Here is a 6,791-nt window from a genome sequence, read left to right as displayed (position 1 = left end):
TCACCTGACAAAAACTACATAACGCCTTCTGGTTATTATTGGCTCTGAAAAACCCATTTCATAGCCTATTAATCGGCTGCGTCTGGTCCGCGGGCCGAATGAAGTGCATTTATATGGCAGGCTAGACCCGCCCATTTTGACTGACACCTCATTCGGCCAATAATGTTAAGAAATGGGTTTCCCAGAGCCAATAATACTCAGAGGGCGTCACGTAGCTTTGTCAGGTGATTTGGTGCAGCCAGTTACATGATTGGCCGAATGACGTGTCAATAAAAATGGGAGGGTCTAGCCTGCCATATAAAAGGGACTACAAACGGCCCGTCACCGGGCCCTTGCCAGTTAAGGGGCTACTATCATCATCACGCATAAGTCCCCATTACAACATTTTAATGGATGAAGGTTATCATTGTTAAGTATTAATCCTATACCACTGAACATTTCTCAATGGACTCAATGTACTTCAAAAGTGCCACTGTTCATGTACTTCCATTGGTTGTGAAGTGCAGTTTCTCAGCTTTCAGAAACCGTTTGAATTTTTCCGATAGGACAAATGGTCACATAATTACGGTAATTCAAAGTTCCTTTGATAAGCCGTGTTAACCAGGTGTTCATGGCTTGTAGGGGCAGGTAACAGGTGCTTCAGTGGCGACGGCCCAGCAGTATAGGGTTAAAATATATATGCTGTGTGCACGTTTCAGATGGCTCTCAAAACTACCACTGCAATCTGTTGGTCTGGGCATTCAACCTGTGCTTTGTGTGCCTACATTTTCTCACTGTTGGGTTTTAAAAATGGCACGCTTGATTCTGGTGAAGGAGTCATTCTCATGACTCAACTAGTGATGACACTCCCTGGCCAAGCATTGGCATGCTGTTCTTCTGTGTCACATTTTCGGATCGCCTTGGATCACTTGGAACCCTGGCTGAGTGAGTACTAAAAACGTACCTGGTGCCAGGTACTAATGGAAATACCTTCAAACCACGCAGAGTCGAGTTAAGCTGTGCTGAGTAGGTACTAATGGAAACGCGGCTATAGTGGTTTCATCCAAACCACTGACTGTAATGACCCAGGCCTTTTTTAACACCTTGACACATGTGGTGCTAGGGTGTTCAGGGTGGCTGTGGCTCGGTTGGTAGAGCAGGTCACCTACTAATCAGAAAGTTGGTGGTTTGATTCCCAGCTCCTCTGGGCTGCATGCCAAAGTATGCTTGGCTTGGGCAAGATACTGAACCCCAAGTTGCTCTCACTAGCGCTGGAGTGTGAATTCAATTCAATTCAATTCAATTTTATTTATATAGCGCCAAATCACAACAAACAGTCGCCTCAAGGCACTTTGTATTGTGGGTAAAGACCCTACAATAATACAGAGAAAACCCAACAGTCAAAACGACCCCCTATGAGCAGCACTTGGCGACAGTGGAAAGGAAAAACTCCCTTTTAACAGGAAGAAACCTCCAGCAGAACCAGGATCAGGGAGGGGCAGTCATCTACCGCAACCGGTTGGGTTGAGGGGAGAGAAAAGACATGCTGTGGAAGAGAGCCAGAGATTAATATCAATTAATGATTAAATGCAGAGTGGAGTATAAACAAAGTAAATAAGGTGAATGAGAGTGAATGTGCGTGAAACATCTTCACAAACTTAAAGAAGTCCAGTTGCTTTTTTCAAGTTACAGAAACTAGCCTGTTGAGAGTTTATAGAGCTCCTCTTGGCAAAGCAAATGTGTTTCGAACAGCAGTAAATTGAGACCATGACTGTGCTTGCTAAAGCTGCCAGACTGGACAGGTTTGAAAAAAAAAGATGCAAACTTCAAGCCCTCCTGTAAGCCCACCACCCACAGGAGGGATTGTAGGGATCAGGTGCAATGTTTGTTGGGCGGCAGCCAAGGGCAGAGGTCCAGGCAGACCAATCCCCGGCTATTGAGGCTGGCTATTGGGACATGGAACATCACCTTTCAGTGGAGAAGGAGTCTGAGCTAGTACATGAGGCTGAGAGATACCAGCTAGATATAGTCGGCCTCATGTCAGAGGGGCTGTTCCAGTCTGGAGTTGCCCTCAGTGAGAGGCAGCGAGCTGGGGTGGACACCGTTGTATCCCTTCAGCTCACTGCCTGCACATCGGAGGTCTATGACAGGGTGCTGGAAAGGAGAGTTCGTCTGTTAGTCCAACCTCAGATTTATGAAGAACAATGTGGTTTTTGTCCTGTCACGGAACGCTGGACCAGCTCTTTATCATCTCCAGGATATTCAGATGTGTTTGGGAGTTTGTCCATCCAGTCTACATACACTTTGTGGACCTGGAGAACGCATTCAACCACGTCCTTGGGTGTATCCCATGGGGAGTGTTGCGGGAGCATGGGGTGTCTGCACACCCGTCGCTATGGGTGGGCCCTAGGGGGCTGTGCCCGCCCACTGATACGCTTGGGCCCGCCCTGGCCCGCCCACCCAAGCCAGATCACTAATCAAGCTAATAATAGTGGTGCCCCCCTGTTGGATTTCATAAGCCCCCCTTAAGACTGAGATCTGGCGACGGGACTGGGTGTCTGGCTCATTGTTATGGGACATTCTGTTCCTGTATAACTGCGGCAAGAGCTTGGGCTGCATTGTTGACAAAAAGCCATGCTAGTTTCCTGTGGGTGTTGGATTTTGCCAGGGCTGCTCTTTGTCACCAATTCAGTTAATAATTTTATATATAGAATTTCTAGGTGAAGCCAAGTGGTGGAAGGCTTCTGCCTTTGTGGCCTCAGAATCTCATCTCTGCATTTTGTGGATGATGCGGTCCTGTTGGCTTCATCAGGTGGTGGCCTCCAGCTCGCACTGGAGAGGTTCGCAGCCGAGTGTGAAACAGCTAGCATGAGAATTAGCTGAGGTCATGGTCCTCAACTGGAAAAGGGTGCAGTGCCCACTCTGGGTCAAGGACGAGTTGCTGCCCCAAGTGGAAGAGTTTAAGTATCTCGAGGTCTTGTTCATCAGTGACAAGAGAAGGGAGCGGGAGATTGACATACGGATCAGGGCTGCGTCTGCAGTGATGTGAGTGCTCCACTGGTCTATTGTGGTAAAGAAGGAGCTGAGTGTAAAAGCGAAACTGTCGAGTTACTGGTCAATCTACGTACCTACCCACAAGCTTTGGATAGTGACCAAAAGAATGGGATAGTGAATACAAGCGGCAGAAAATAGCTTCCTCTGAAGGGTGGCTGACCTCTCCTTTAGAGCTAGGGTGAGGAGTGCGACCATTCAGCAGGGGCACAGAGTAGAGCTGCTGCTCCTCCACATTGAAAAGAGCCAGTTAAGGTGGTTCAGGTGTCTGAATAGGATGCCTCCTGGGCGCCTCTTGGGTGAAGTGTTTTGGGAACAGATCCAGGACACGCTGGAGAGATTATATCTTTCGCCTTGCCTGGAAATGCCAAATGAGTTGGGGGAGGTGGCTGGGGAGAGGTAGGTCTGGGTTTCTCTGTTTAGGCTGCTGCCCTCGCAACCTGAGCCCTGGATATAAAAGATGGAGCCCACATATTACCTTATTGTAAAAATGGGCCCTGAGTTCTTATCCAACTTTAACAGATTATTGACCCTTGAGTTCCTGAATTACACAGTATGACTTTGTACATTATAACATCACACACACTCAGACACTGTAAAGTTTAAAATCATTATTTCCCCACTTTAATTAGAAAATAAACCAATATTTTGTTCCTTCAGGTCTGTTAACAATTCAACATATATATAATCAATAGTCCATAATAATATGCTGCCAAAAAAAAAATAAACATATTGCAGGCCTGAATGCTGCTCTGGAACGCTGTAGCATAAAACAAATGGCTGCTTCATCTTGAGTGCAAAAAATAAAAACCAGGACCTTTCCTGATGGTGCTAAACACACAGAGTCAAGGATGGCAGGAGAAGATGATGAGAAGAGGCGATTCATGTGGATAGAGAGAGGATTCACACAGCAGACAATGCAGGCACAGTCCTCACACACAGCGCTGTCCGGCAAGCTTTTTAGCAAGGCACAGGCAAAAGCACCGGCCACAGTAACAACTCACTCAGCTAAACTTAGTCTTCCGTTGAGTTGTCCAGTCAAACTCACAAGCACCACTGATAATTAAGAGGAATTTAAAAGAATTTGTGAAGATGACCAGCAGACTCCAAACACTGAAGCCCTTTCACAGAAATGATGATAGAAGCTGTTGTAAAAGTCTGTGTTTCACTCCCACATCTCCTTCGCTCTTCGCTCTTCTCTCTCAAACTTTCTCTCTCTCTACAGTGTGTTCCCCACATCCTTAATCATCACTCACTTCCTGTCCTTTGACCCGAGCTGTGATTGGTTCTTTCACAGAGGTTACAGGTTATGAAAATTAAATAAATACACAAAACTTTTCCTATTCTAATGACACCACCGCTGTGGACTTTGGTCTAGCTAATTATAGGACCTGTGGGCTCTCTGGGATTCACACAAAGTCTTCTTTGGGCAGAATATTATCCCTGTCCAATGTCCTGAACCTGCCAGTTTGGTGACATAGGAAGAATGCTAATGTTCTCCCTCTTCATTGAGATTTGTCCCAAAACACACATCCACTGGAAGTCTAGCTTCTCTTCCAAAGATCAAGAAGTACAGGGAATATCCTGTGGCATCACATTTAGTACTGTTCTAAGCATGTACAAGGGTCCCTAGCATTGATAATAGGGTCCTGTTAAATCATTCTGGCTGAGGATAATCTTGAGGGTGATCCAGAGTAGTCCGCAACTTCCATATGCCAAGTATGTTGAGCATTTCTCTTAACGAGTCTCGACTAAAAGGCTTGTCCCTGATCAGAATTTGTCGTGGTCCTGGGTCCTTTTGACCCATTGTTTTTTGTTTATGCTTTGTTTTGGTATTGCACATATCTTTTCTGGGTTTTTTTGTTGCGGGGTTTGATTATGTTTTGATTTCTAGTTCCTTGTGTTCCCCAGTGTTCAGTGTCTAGTCTGTGCCTTTGTTCCCTGTGTTTTCTCTGCCTGTTGTCTAGTCCGTATTCACGTCATTGTCTAAGTCATCATTGTTTCAGTCCTCAGTATTAGTTTCTCGCTGTATGCCATCTGCCTTGGATTATTTCTGCCTGCCTGTTCAGCACTCCCAAATAAAGCTGAGTTTAAGTTTTACCTCTGCCTGGCGTATCCTGCATTGGGTTCCTTTTCCTTGGCTGCCACATGATACATGACAGAATTAATCCAGGCTGGCAAACCGTAGTGTACTTCTTCACCAAGACTCTGGCAACCGCGAGGGCTTCTGGTTTTTGCTTGGGAATGCTTGGGCATATCTCGTGAAATAGTCTGTGATCTCGAGATTTTCCTGGCTTGTTATGTTAACCTCGCCACTGCTTTCACTGACCTTTTGGGCCTAGTCAGCTTTGGAGATAGGACTACTAGACTTTCTCACACTTTCATCACTGCTCCTATTTATTTCTAAATATTTATCTATTTCCTACAGGGTTACAGATGGATGGATGGCAAACTTCAAGTATTCATCCAATTTAAACAGTTGCAATCAGAAGTCATTCTGTCCCTGCTCAGCTGTTATGAAGGGGGAAATTAGCTACAGAGACCAAAGCAGTTTCTGTATCAGGCTGTAAAGATGTTTATTTCTGCTGGAAAGGTGTAACATGGGAGTCTATGGGGACTGAATCACTGCTGGCGCCTCTGCTGGACTGCAGAGGAACTGCAGCTTTTGGGAGCTTCAGTGTTTGGAGTCTACTGGTCATCTTCACAAAATCTTTTAAATTCCTCTTAATTATCAGTAAGAATTATTATAAGAGTGATTGACTGGTTAGTTGATTGAATGTTTTATTTTGAACATGTTAAATATAAATAAAGTAACAAAAAAGTTCATTGTACACAAGGTAAGAAAACCCCCCAAATTGTCATGAATATCTCTATATATCACAGTCTACATGCTGGAGCAGGAGTAGGATGAAGTTCACACTTATTTAATCTTACCTTCCCTTAATACAATTTAATAATTTACAAATGAATATGAATTGTAATGAATATGTTATTACAGCTGGTTCTTCTTGAAACCCACGAGTGTGCAGAGTAAAGTCACACAAATCTTTTTCCTCTATAACCTCGGCCATATAAACTCATGCTGGGTAGCCAAACGTTGAAGTCTATTCGTCATTTTAGTGGAGATCTCAAACATCAAACTTCAGTTTAAATTTCTCCAGATTTTTTTTTTTATTCTGTGGAAATGAATGTGTGTGTGTGTGTGTGTGTGTGTGTGTGTGTGTGTGTGTGTGTGTGTGTGTGTCTATCAGCCTCAGTCAGATTCAGGGTAAACGGTCGCTGCTGTTTCATCACACAGACGCCAACAACCAAACAAACTTTCATCATCCTGTCAGAGCAAAGACCACACCCACCTTATCTGAGGGGCAGCAGGGCGGGGCTCGGCCTCAGTGCCCAGCCCGATCATTATGAGGACATGGCACACTGATCCTCACAGTGGGCGTGCTGGCCTCAGATGGCAGCAAACAGCAGACTGAAGAACAGGGCCTGTATTAATCAGGCACAGAAACAGACCTCCACGTCCAAACTGAGGACGCATCCATGAAGAGTGATTCAGTCAAGCTCAGCCTGACAGTTTCTCCTCTTCATACTACATGATATGCTTTTAATGCAGGTGAAGAATCCATGCCCTTCTCTCTGTATAGCTGCAGTTTATCGGCTTGACTGCAGAGCGAGTCTGATTATAAAGACCTTTCGGACAGATCACAGGAGAAAACATGAGGACAGGAAACAGTTTAAGTTCTTCCTGTAGGGAAAGTTTC

The sequence above is a fragment of the Archocentrus centrarchus genome, chromosome 17 (assembly GCF_007364275.1).
Source record: "Archocentrus centrarchus isolate MPI-CPG fArcCen1 chromosome 17, fArcCen1, whole genome shotgun sequence".
Classification (NCBI taxonomy): domain Eukaryota; kingdom Metazoa; phylum Chordata; class Actinopteri; order Cichliformes; family Cichlidae; genus Archocentrus; species Archocentrus centrarchus.
The sequence above is the reverse complement of the archived record's forward strand: the minus strand, read 5'-3'. Positions refer to the sequence as shown.